This window comes from Capsicum annuum, chromosome 1 (genome assembly GCF_002878395.1).
Source record: "Capsicum annuum cultivar UCD-10X-F1 chromosome 1, UCD10Xv1.1, whole genome shotgun sequence".
Taxonomy (NCBI): Eukaryota; Viridiplantae; Streptophyta; class Magnoliopsida; order Solanales; family Solanaceae; genus Capsicum; species Capsicum annuum.
This window is the reverse complement of record NC_061111.1, coordinates 134947188-134959663: the sequence shown is the minus strand read 5'-3', so window position 1 is coordinate 134959663 and position 12476 is coordinate 134947188.

The window sequence follows — 12476 nt, the reverse complement described above, 5'->3', positions numbered from 1 at the left end:
AATCAAATGTAATTATTGGGACATCTGATGTAGTAAAAAAACTAGTCCCACCCAGGTTTTTCTCAGTATGAGGAGCAGCACCACAATCACTACCTAAGATATGCTCACCAGTAGCAGCAACCCCACCACCATTACTATTCAAGTTCTACTCAACAGTAGAAGCAACACCACTACCACCACTATTTTCAACAATACTAGCAGAGGGTGCACTACTCAAGTTCTACACAGCAGTTGCAGCAACACCACTACCCAAATTTTCCTCTACACCACCTAACTCCTCACTATTAGAACGAACAGTACCAAATACATTACACTCCCCAACACTAGTTGCAGCAGAACCACCAAAAGGTTCTTGAGGTGTTGCAGCCTCTACAAAGCTATCTTCAAACCCAAATTTTTCACTAATCCCACAGTCTTGACTGAACTCTTTTGTCAAAAGAAGTAAAAGATTCCCCACCCACATGGGTATATTCAATGGCAGGGGCTTTAGGGACCACATGGGGTTCATCTACTAAATGTGACACATATAGCTGAACAATATCCTCATTTTTAAGTTGAGGTACAATACCCAAAACATCCCTATCACAAGTCACTTTTACTAGGTAATTACGTTTAGGAGGTCTTATATAGACAATGCACGAGGAAACATTATAACCAATTTCTTTAACATATCCAACAAACTCATAGTATGAAAATCTATCAATATCAACACCAAAACAATTTGTAACAATACCTCCATGGTACTTTATACGAGGCTTTTGTTGTAACTTTCCTCCATGATGAAACCTCAGTATAACATATGCAAAATCCATAGTTAATCTGAAATTTAAAAAAAAAAACACAATCTTTACAACAAAATCAATATTTACGGGATAGAAAACCTAAATCCAAATACAACAACTTAAAAAATTTACGAAAATCCCTAAAACTAACCTATTTGAGCCTTAATCAAGTTGTAGATCTTCTGATTTTGGGTGAAATAGAGTTGAAAATTAACCTAAATACGCGATTTTTGGCTGCTGAAGTGAGAAATGTCGTTGAGTGAGAGAATTAGTGGTATTTGTTAGGGTATTAGTGGTATTTGTTAGGGTTGGGTTGGGTTTTAATGAACGGGTCGAGTTTATTAGGGTTGGGTCGGGTTTTAGTAAGGGTTAGGTCGGGTTTTAGTAAATGAATTCATTAAATGACGTGGATGAATCAAAAACGCGCGTGTCAAACACTACCAAGTCTTGAATTAAGATAGGATTTAGAAGGGTGAAATAAATTCAGTTAAAAGTTGTTAAGAGGGGTAAATAATTGTCATACAAGTTTAGGGTCTAAAGTAAATTTTCGCCAAAAGTTTAGGGGTGATTCAATGTATTTTCTCTTTATGGAACCTTAAAATTGACTATATTTTGTGTGCTACTTAGTCTTCATTTGGATGTTGAACTGAATATCTTGAGAGTGCTTGCTTAAGATTAGTTCGAGTCCTACTCGATTGATAAAACGAGAGCTTGCAATTCCTTTATGTGTTTTCCTCTTCATATTTAGTCGCTTCATTGATACATTGTGTTTTGGGTGAGATTGAACGTGGGAATATACTGAGTTTGTTGTTGTTGTTGAAGATCAATTACGTAACTCATTTTTTGTAGGAAACACAAACTTATTTCCTTCTTGAGTTCAAGTGTGCAACCTAGTTTAAATAGGTTTCTATTTAATTAAAATATTTCATAATTTCTCTTAAAATAATTATGAGTTAAGTAGAATTTTCTCAAATTAGAATATTTCTTGATTTATTTTATTTTATTTTATTTTATTTATTTATTTTCTTTATCAAATTCTAGTTTATTGCAACTAATCATGAATTAAGTAAAAATATGTCTTAGGTAGAATATTTCTTTTTCAATAATTTTTCTCAAAAATTAATCAGGAACTAAGTGAAATGTTTTATATTTTTTTCTTCGAAATTAATAATGGATTAAGCGAAACATGTTGTAACTTTTTTTTTTTCTAATACAAGTAGAATATTTCTCATTTGAATAAACAAATGCCAATTTTAAATATATAAATAAATAATTTTATAAAAGCAACCCTTTCGCAAAGTTAGGCCTCATTTGTTTGCATTTAATGGAGGTCTGAAACTGAATGGTTCAGACTTCAAACCATTAAGTGCATTTGTTTTTTTATTAAGGTTTTAACTCTTAATAGGTCTGAATAGGTCTTAATCATTCAGATCTAGAACCAAATCTTAATAGGTCTGAAGAGAAATTATGGTGTTGGATAATATTCATCACTCTATTCATAATCAGTAGTTACCACCACTAACCACCTCTTCCACCGTCACCATTGTCAACCAACACCCACCACCACCAACCACCTCCACCATCACAACCACCATCGATAAAAAATATCATTACCAACCATAATTGTCAACCACTACCACACCTACTACCTCTTTTATTCTAATTATATTCACCACCACCACTGCCGTCAACAACACTACAATCAACAACCATTAGCGGCCAATTCCTACTACCAATCAACTTATCTATCACAACTAGCACCACCACTAACTACCACTAATACATCACAACCTCTACACATTCTTTGGACGCCACCACCATTGTCACTAGTAATGCCACCTCTACCACTACTTTAACCAGTATTATCACTATAATTTATCTCTACTAACAACCATCTCAACCATCACAACAAATAAAATCTCCAACTAGTCAATCATCATGCATTCATGTTTCAGCCAACACAATCAATATCTTAAACTACTAACATCAAGCAATGTCACATCACAACAATCACCACCACCATCAATCACCACCATCATAACAGTCACTACAATACCAACCATCACAATTATCACCACCAACAATATTAATCACTAACATCAATCATTGTCACCGCAACCATCATTATAAGTCATCTCCACTATCACTAACAAACATAAATATTTTTTCTCAATCAAATACTAATAATTTTATTGTATTAAATTACATACTTTTTTAATATATAATTAAGTTTTTACTTGAATTTTATTTTTTATTTTAATATGTATACAAATAATTTTTTTTACACATTCAGATGTTGATAAACAAAGTCTTAATCATTCAGTTTTCAGATTTAGAGACAACATCTTAATCATTCAGATGTGCATTCAGATTCAGACATTTGAATCTTAAAAAAAAAACAAATGGAGCCTTAGTCACCCTTTTAAGTTCATTAAAAAATAATCTTTTGGTGAACCGTTTTTAAACGGATGCTTAAGTGTCTTGAAAACTTCTTAGGGCGTTAATTAAATCCTTACTCAGTTTCTCTCATTTCAAAAATTTATTTCTATTTTTAAATCTTTGAAATTTCTTTAAGTTTTCTTGATACTTTTTTATAAAAATCAAGGGCGTCTCTAAATTTCTCAAAATTATTTTGGAAACTTCTTGAATTTTGAAATAATTATTTTTAGGGTCAAAACCATTTTCTTTTAAATTAAATCCAAATAAAACATCAAGCCTTGCAAAGAAAACCCTCACCCTCACATAGGATTGACTGTTGATGATTCACTATAGAGATCGATGATTATAAGAGAGTTTCCATAGGGACCTGAACACAGATAGACGTGTACCTACCCTGAGCGCTGCCGAGGTACAAGCATTAATTTTGAGAAGTTCACCTATCCTCTCAAGAATTATGTTATCGTAGAATTTCGTAGGCAGCTATGACAACTGTAATCAAATTGCGGTGGATTCAATTAGGGATTTTTTAGGGAGAAAATTCGGTTTCCATACCTTGAATGACAGATAAGATTCAGCCACAAACCATGGACCCTCTTATAAGACCTTTTTTTGCGATTCGAATCCAGAGAATTTGACTATGTAGAATCCAGCCCCAAATTGATTAGGGAAACTCTATCTTTCAGTTTCCATAGATCTATCCGCTTCTTTTTTAGATAGAGGTGGTTAATTTTATTGCCCACTAACTTTATGATAACAAAGAATTTCCATGGAAGTATAGCCTTGTTTTCTCCTGTGTTGATAAAAGGATTGTATCTTCATCGTAGCTTATAGGCTTGGGAGGGGTTGATTCCCTCTCTGGCACAAGAACTTTTGAAGGGGCTATGCTCTCCTTCACTATTTGGCTAAAAAGGGGTTTACAAAGGGGATCTATAGCCATATGGCCATCACATATGTCGGGTGATTCCGATGGTTTCGTGATTAGGGAGGGAGTATTAGTCATGCTTCGAGATGAGGATTTGGGGGTAGATTAAAGAGAGGTTGGTCTTTCTCTCTCTAAAAATTTCTCTGTGTGCCTCTATAATATGACACCTCTGGCATATGTTACATATGCTAGGTTGTTTTTCAAAATTATTAAAAATTGGGATTGGTTGAGTTTGACCAACTTTTTGGCCCATTTCAATCTAAGTAGCTTCTGAGTAAGTCAGTAACTCGTTCATTTTGACCTATTTAAATTTAGCTCAGTCTATTCATTTACACTTTAAAGTGGGCGTTTGACTTAACTTATAAGTTGGTCAAAATAACTTATAAGCTATTTTTTGCTTAAAAAAATATTTGATAAATTTTACAAGTGCTTAAAAAAGTTAATTTTGATTTTTTTTAAGCCAAAAAAAAGAAGTAACAAATCCTAACTTATTTTTTTCTAGCTTATAATCTATTCACATTTGATCAAGTAATTGACTTTTTTGCCTTTATAATTTTCATTTATTGGTGTTCAATTGGTGGAAAAGAAGATTTACTTGTTTGAATGAAAAGTTAACATTTCTCTTCATATAAGCAAGTTAGTACAATTTGGTTTATTCCTTAGTGGATAATTAATGTGAAGAGAATAATTAGTGGACAATTAATTAGACAAAATATGTAACATTTCTCTCTAACTATACCAAGGACAAAATACGTAACATTTCTCTTCACATAAGCAATTATACTAACTGCTGGCCAATTATTACAATTGTTCAAATTCTCTTCACATTTCTCTTGCCCATCTTTACTAATTTCAAAGTTCAAGCTCCAATTTACACAAATACTTATAACGTTTGGATAGATATGTCATTTTCTACTAGTATTATATAATGTCAAATATAAAATATTTCACCATTATATCACGATAAATTCAACAATACAATATAAGAAAATTAAAATAATATTTGAAATAAATATTATTAACATAACCATGATGAAATAAATAATCTTTTAATATATAACTATTTTGTTCAAACACAAACATTCAACACTTAAACTCTTAAAAAAAAAAAATTAGCGCACAAATTAATAGTCATTCATGAAAATATTCTTAATATATATATATTAACAGCTATAAGGGTATTTCAGATATTTTAACAAAAAAAAGTGCTTAAAAGCATTATTTACCAAACACATCAATAACTTTTTTTTTTCAGTTTCAGCACTTTTATTGAAACACTTAAATGCTTATTTTTAAAATAAGTTTAGCATTTTTAAAAAACTATTTTACAACCACCTTTTTTTAGCCTATCCAAACGGGCTCTAAGTATAGATGCATCCATCAGCTTCCTGACCGTTGCTTGGTCCTTGAAGCCAACTCATTTCTAGGACAAATTATGAATGAACCTCATGTAATTTTTGTGTGGCCAAAGGCATCGATAGGCACTCAAACTTGTTGCCAAAATTCACTTAGACACCTAAACTAAGGCCTGTTCCTGTCAGGCCCCTAAACCCCCCATATTTTGTTCCAATTGGCTTTTTTTGCCGCGCGAGAGGAGCATTTTTTTTACTAATTTACAAATAAAAATATGCCAAGTGGCATTGAGGGCCCCAAAATTTTTTTAATAACAATTTTTTTTTAAACACTAAAGGCCCTTTTTAATAAAACAAAAAGTATTAGTGGGTCCCAATTTTTTTTTAATAAAACAATAGATTGGGGGCTGGGGGCTGGGGGTAGGTGGGGGATTTTTATTTTTTAAAAATTTTTATAATTTCTTTTTAATAATTAGTTTTTTATTTTATAAATAATTTTATAATTTTTTTTATAATTAGGCAAAAAAGCATTAGGGGGTCCCAATTTTTTTTTTTAATAAAACGATACACTGGGGGCTGAGGGTAGGTGGGGGAGGTTTATTTTTTAAAAAAATTTATAATTTATTTTTAATAATTAGTTTTTTATTTTTGAAATAATTTGATAATTCCTTTTTTATAATTAGGCTTTTATTTTTATTTTTTAAATAATTTTATAATTATTTTTTAATAATTTGGATCCTGAATGCCATTTTTTATTTTAATTTTTTTAAAATTTTAATATTTTTTTTAATAATTAATTTTTATTTTTTAAATAATTTTTTAATAATTTATTTCATTTTTTTAAAAAAATGTATTTTTTTAAAATAATCAATTTTTTATTTTTATTTTTCAAATAATTTTTTCATAATTTATATCCTCAATGCCATTTTTTATTTTCATTTTTTGAAAAGTTTTAATTTTTATAATAATTAATTTTATATTTTGTAAATAATTTTATAATAATTTATTTCAATTTTAAAAAAAATTATAATTTTTGTTAAATAATCTGTTTTTTATTTTTATTTTTGAAATAATTTTATAATTATTTTTCATAATTTATATCCTTGCCATTTTTTGGGCAAGGAGAATATTACAAAATTACAAAATTACAACGGCTAACAACATAAAATAGTAAATTACAATGTCAAAAAATTATCATAAATTACAATAGCTAATAACTTAAAATATCTAAAAAAATATTTAAAATATAATTAATTATCTAAATTTTATTTGTGGCAATAAATTAAGACTAAAAGATAACATATATTGAACCCGTGCTAGTACGAGCCTTCAATATCTAGTAAAACTACAACTGTCTTAACTCATAACTATATTACTTGTTCCAACTAACCCTTAAATATTATTATTCATTTTTAATATTCAAGAGTTCAATAAAAAAGAATCTTTGATAGTCAAATAAATTGATTAATTTAAAAAAATCTCTTTTTTGCTCACTGAACAAATATCAGAATGTATTTTTTTTTTTGAAAATTATCACCAATATTAAATATACTTAAATTTAATGGTTTGACATAAATTCTTCCCACAAAATTCTAAAAGGAAAAAGAGGTATTTCCTCCGCCCATATTATTTATCTATATTAATAAATATATTTATCATGAATTACTTGGGGATAAAAAATTTAACATAAGATTAATTAAATTTATTTTCATTATCCATTCAAAATTAATTATTTTTAAAAGTATAAATATTATGGAGTACTACAAAATTTTGAGTTTATTCCTCAAAATGTCATTGAACTTGTGTAAACATTCCACTAAAGTAACTTTTGTTTCTGTTAGGACAATATTGTCACTGAACTATGCACTTCTTTCCATTATAAGGTAAAATTAAGAAATTGTTAAAGATATGTTTGGAGAACCACAAAGAAAGTGAAATTAGATATAGTTACATAGTCCAATTCTCAGTTAGAAATAGAGAATTAGGTGCAATTACGTGATGTAATTACAAAGTTACATTTTATTTTTTTTAAAAAATAAAATTTAATATCCTTTTCTTTTAAATTTCTTTTTTATTTCTATTATTTTAATTTTTTTTATTTTTACTTTTTTTTTTATTTTACATTATTTATCTTTCATCTCTTTTCTTCTCATTTTCCAACCTTTACTTCTTATGATTCAATATAATTACTTGTATTTTTCTTCATTTAGCGCATTATTGCATTTTTATTCTAGTGTTTAAATTAAAGTAGTATTTCATTATTGAATGAGATGATTTATGTGTTTTTCCTTTCTTTTGAATTATTTACTCGTTGGAATTGTATATAAGAGTATTGTATTTTTTTCTTGAATTTTCAATTTGTGTTTTGCTTTATGTTTCAATTTATTTACATTAGTACTATAGACTTGTCATTTTATATTGCATGTCACTTCAAATTGTCGAGTTAATTTTTCAATTGCCATTGAACTTGTGCAAACATCCTACTAAAGTAACTTTTGTTAATTTCTTTTAGGAAAATATTGTCATTAAACTATGTACATCTTTCCAAAATAAGGTGAAACTAAAAAATAGTTACGGATATATTTGGAAAGCCATAGAGAAATTGAAATTATATGTTATTAGACAATTTACAGTGACATTCAATATGAAATAGCATGTCTATACTACTAACATAAATAAATCGAAACATAAATTCAAAATCCAATAGAAAAACATAATACTGTTGCATAAAATTTCGAAGAGTAAACATAATTTAGAAGAACGAAAAACACGTAAGTCTATAATCTCATTCAATAATAAAATACTACTTTAATTCAAACACTAGAATAAAAATTATAAAAATGCAATAATGTGCTAAATAAAGAAAAAAAATATGAGTAATTATATTGAATCATAAGAAGTAAAGTTGGAAAATGAGAAGAAAAGAGATGAAAGATAAATAATGTAAAATGAAAAAAAAAGTAAAAACAAAAAGAAATTAAAATAATAGAAATAAAAAAGAAATTAAAATATATATATATATATATATATATATTAAATTTTATTTAAAAAATAAAAAATAAAATGTAATTTTGTAATTACATCACGTAATTGCACCTAATTCTCTATTCCAAATTGAGAATTAGACCATGTAATTACATCTAATTTCACCTTTCTTGTGATTCTCTAAACATATCCTTAACAATTTCTTAGTTTTACATTATAATGGAAAGAAGTGCATAGTTCAGTGACAATATTGTCCTAAAAGAAATGAAAATTACTTTAGTGGGATATTTACATAAGTTCAATAACATTTTAAGAAATTAGCTCCAAAATTTCTTCATTGTTAAGGGATAGATTAATAAAAATATATTTTTTATTTACAATTTGTTAAGAGACGTATAAAAACAAAGTAAACAAGTGATACAGAAAGTAGGGGAGCAATAAGTGATTGGAAATTGAAGTAACATGGGGCTTTGGGCAGTAGGTGACAAAAGAGTTTTAAAATGAGGTGTAGGTGACACAAATCTTAGTTATTGAGTGGAGGTGACAATTACTTTATTATGGATTAAGAACGTTGGGAAAGTTTGAAAATAACTCATAAGTTTTTTAATTTACATTTTGATCCAAATGTTAGTCAATATAACAGGAAACGGAGGAAACAAAAGACACATTTCTCTCTTCTCATCCGTTGTTGTTTTCTCTCTCTTCATGATTATTGTTGTTCATTGTTGCTGCTGCTTTATTCATCATCTTCTGCTTCATTATTATCATCTTCTACTTCATTATCATCTTTATTTTCTTCTTGTCGATCATTGTTGTTGTTTTTTGTTACCGCTACTACTACTATCTAACCAATTTCTTAGGTCAAATTTTATTTCCTACATCACTTTCCACTTTGACATTACTTCATAGGTGACTTTGGTAAGTAAAATTATGATTTTTATTTGAATTTGTCATCTAGGTACACAGTTACTGCTTTTTTCCAACAATGGATAGAACCCGATCATGAATCCAATATAAGTGCCCACAATTTAAATATATCACTCATATGGTGCATCAAATGAGTAATCTGTTGCAACAGACTTGTTATATGTTGTATCAGACTAATTATCTGTTGCATCAAACTGTTTATCTGTTGTATCAGACTGATTATCTGTTGCATTAGACTGCTTATCTATTGCAACAAATGATTAATCTGTTTGGAACAACACACATCATCCCCTGCCATAAACCCAACAAATAACCAATATGTTTCAACTCTTACTATTGCTATTAGATTCACAATTATTTCTTACGTCCAATCGTCGACATGTTTATTGAGAAGATAATAGAAAAAATGAAAATTAAATACTCCATCCGTCCCAAATTATCCGTCTGAAATTTTCTAATTTAATTTCTTATTTTACTTGTCTTTTTTCATTAATCAAGAAGAGACAATTTTTTTTCCCATATTTTATCCTTTGCATTAATTACTTTTTCTTCAAATTAAAATGTAACCATCATTTAATAGAGGTATTATGGTAACCTAGGCATGTTATTAATTATTTTTTTTTAATCAATATGCCATCTCAATTTGGGATGAGTAATTTGAGACCGAGGAGTATGAATTAAAACGTCGAAGCCATGCAACAGACTAGTTATCTGTTGAAACAGACTAGTTATCTGTTGCATTAGACTAATTATCTGTTGCATCAAACTATTTATCTGTTGGAACATATGAGTAATTTGTTTGGAACAACACAAATCAGCCCCTGCCATAAACCCAACAGATAATCAATATGTTTACATTCAACTCTTGCCATTGCTACTGGATTCAAAATTATTCCTTACATCCAATCGTCGACATGTTTGTTGAGAAGATAATAGACAGAATGAAAATTCAATATAAATTATAACGTCAAAGTTGATCAAACATAATTGTTTTACTAAACAAAAACAAATAAAAATACATATACATAGACTAAAAGAAAAAAATAATATAATTATTATTATTATTATTATTATTATTATTATTATTATTATTATTATTATTGCCAGCCGACCAATCTTCAACCGGTAGCAGCAAAGCACAAGGAGCATCTTTGTTATAACTGCTCCCAGTTCCTATTGCAGGTCATGAACCTGCATCCGAAGTACATTCACGTCTACTTGCAGAAAAGAAACGTACACACTGGATCGGCCATATCTAGAACACATATGAATTGACAAAAACATAAAAACAAAAGTAAAGAAAAGAATATCCGAATGTAATACAACGTATACTACAAATTGGCAAGAAAACACTTACCTGATTCAGGAAAGAGAAAGTAGTAGAAAGTGTAATATGAAAGACAAGATATAATAAATAAATAGAGTGTAGTTGAATGAACGATTGAGTAAGGAGAGACCTATTTATAGAGGATTGAATTTGAATGTGTGGCAAAAAGGTGTGAGTGTTCACCTCCATTTATTAATTATATTTTTTATTACTGTAAAAAGTTATAACTTAATTAAATTAAGAAATATTGTGATAAGTCATAACTTTTCAAATTATTATTATTAATTAGTTCTTTTCAAGAACCATTTTTATTGAATTGTGATAATAGATTCTATATTTGTTGCATTAGATAACTCATCCGTGATAACAGATATATCATCTGTTGCAATATATAGAAAATCTGTTGCATCAGATAATCTATCTGTTGTAACATAAAATCTAACTTTTCACCTCCATTTATTAAGTACATTTTTGATTACTATGAAAAGTTATGACTTAATTAAATTAAAAAATATTGTGATAAGTCATGACTTTTCAGATTATTATTATTAATTAATTTTTTCTAAGAACCATTTTTATTGAGTTGTGGCAACAGATTCTATATCTGTGACAACAAATATATTATCTGTTGCAACAAATAGAAAACCTGTTGCATCAAACAATTTATCTGTTGCAACATATAATCTAACTATTCACCTTTTTTATTAATTATATTTTTAATTACTGTGAAAAATTATGACTTAATTAAATTAATAAATATTGTGATAAGTCATGACTTTTCAGATTATTATAATTAATTAGTTCTTCTCAAGAACCATTTTTATTGAGTTGCAACAACAAATTCTATTTCTGTTGTATCAGACAACTCATCTGTGACAACAAATATATCATCTGTTGTAACAAATAGAAAATCTGTTGCATTAGATAATCTATCTATTGCAATAGACAATCTATATTTTTTTTAAAATTATAATCATATCATTAATCCAAATTTGCTGACTTTTTTATTATATAAATTATAAAATATTTCAATAACCGTTTCTTTAATAAAATAGTAACCATTTTTATTGAGTTCTGGCAACAAATTGTATATCTGTTGCATCAGATAAACCATCAGTTGTAACAGATATACCATCTGTTGCAACAAATCGATGATATATTTTAATAACTTTTTTGATTTCTTCTAACAGCTGATACATCAATCGCAACAGATGGAAAATTTGATGCATCAGCAACATTGTTGAATGTGTTTTAGACAAAAAGTCACGACTGTTCACCTTTTTCTTAACAATCATCATATAAGTTAATTAATCCAATATTGTGACTTTTTTATTATATAATAAATAAATAATTTTAAAAAATAAATTTAGAAACAAAAATGGTGAAAAATCATGATCAGTTATTAAAATTAAATAACCATTCTTTTATGGTTATAAATTATGTTTATAATTTATTTCCTTATTAGTTATTTATGAATCGTTTTTCATATTAAATAATCGAAAAGTTATGCATGTCTTTTCACCCTCTCAATAACAACAATAGCCTTTTTTATTAATAACCGCCTGTTGCAATATATGATTGATCTGTAGCATCAGATTAACCTCTGTTGCCATAAATGCTCAATCCCTACCACCAACCGTTGACATGTTGAGAATAAGGAATAAACAGAATGATAATTAATTACTAAATAAGAATTAAAAATCAAAGTCGACCACCAAACATAGATTTTTGAATCCCATGGG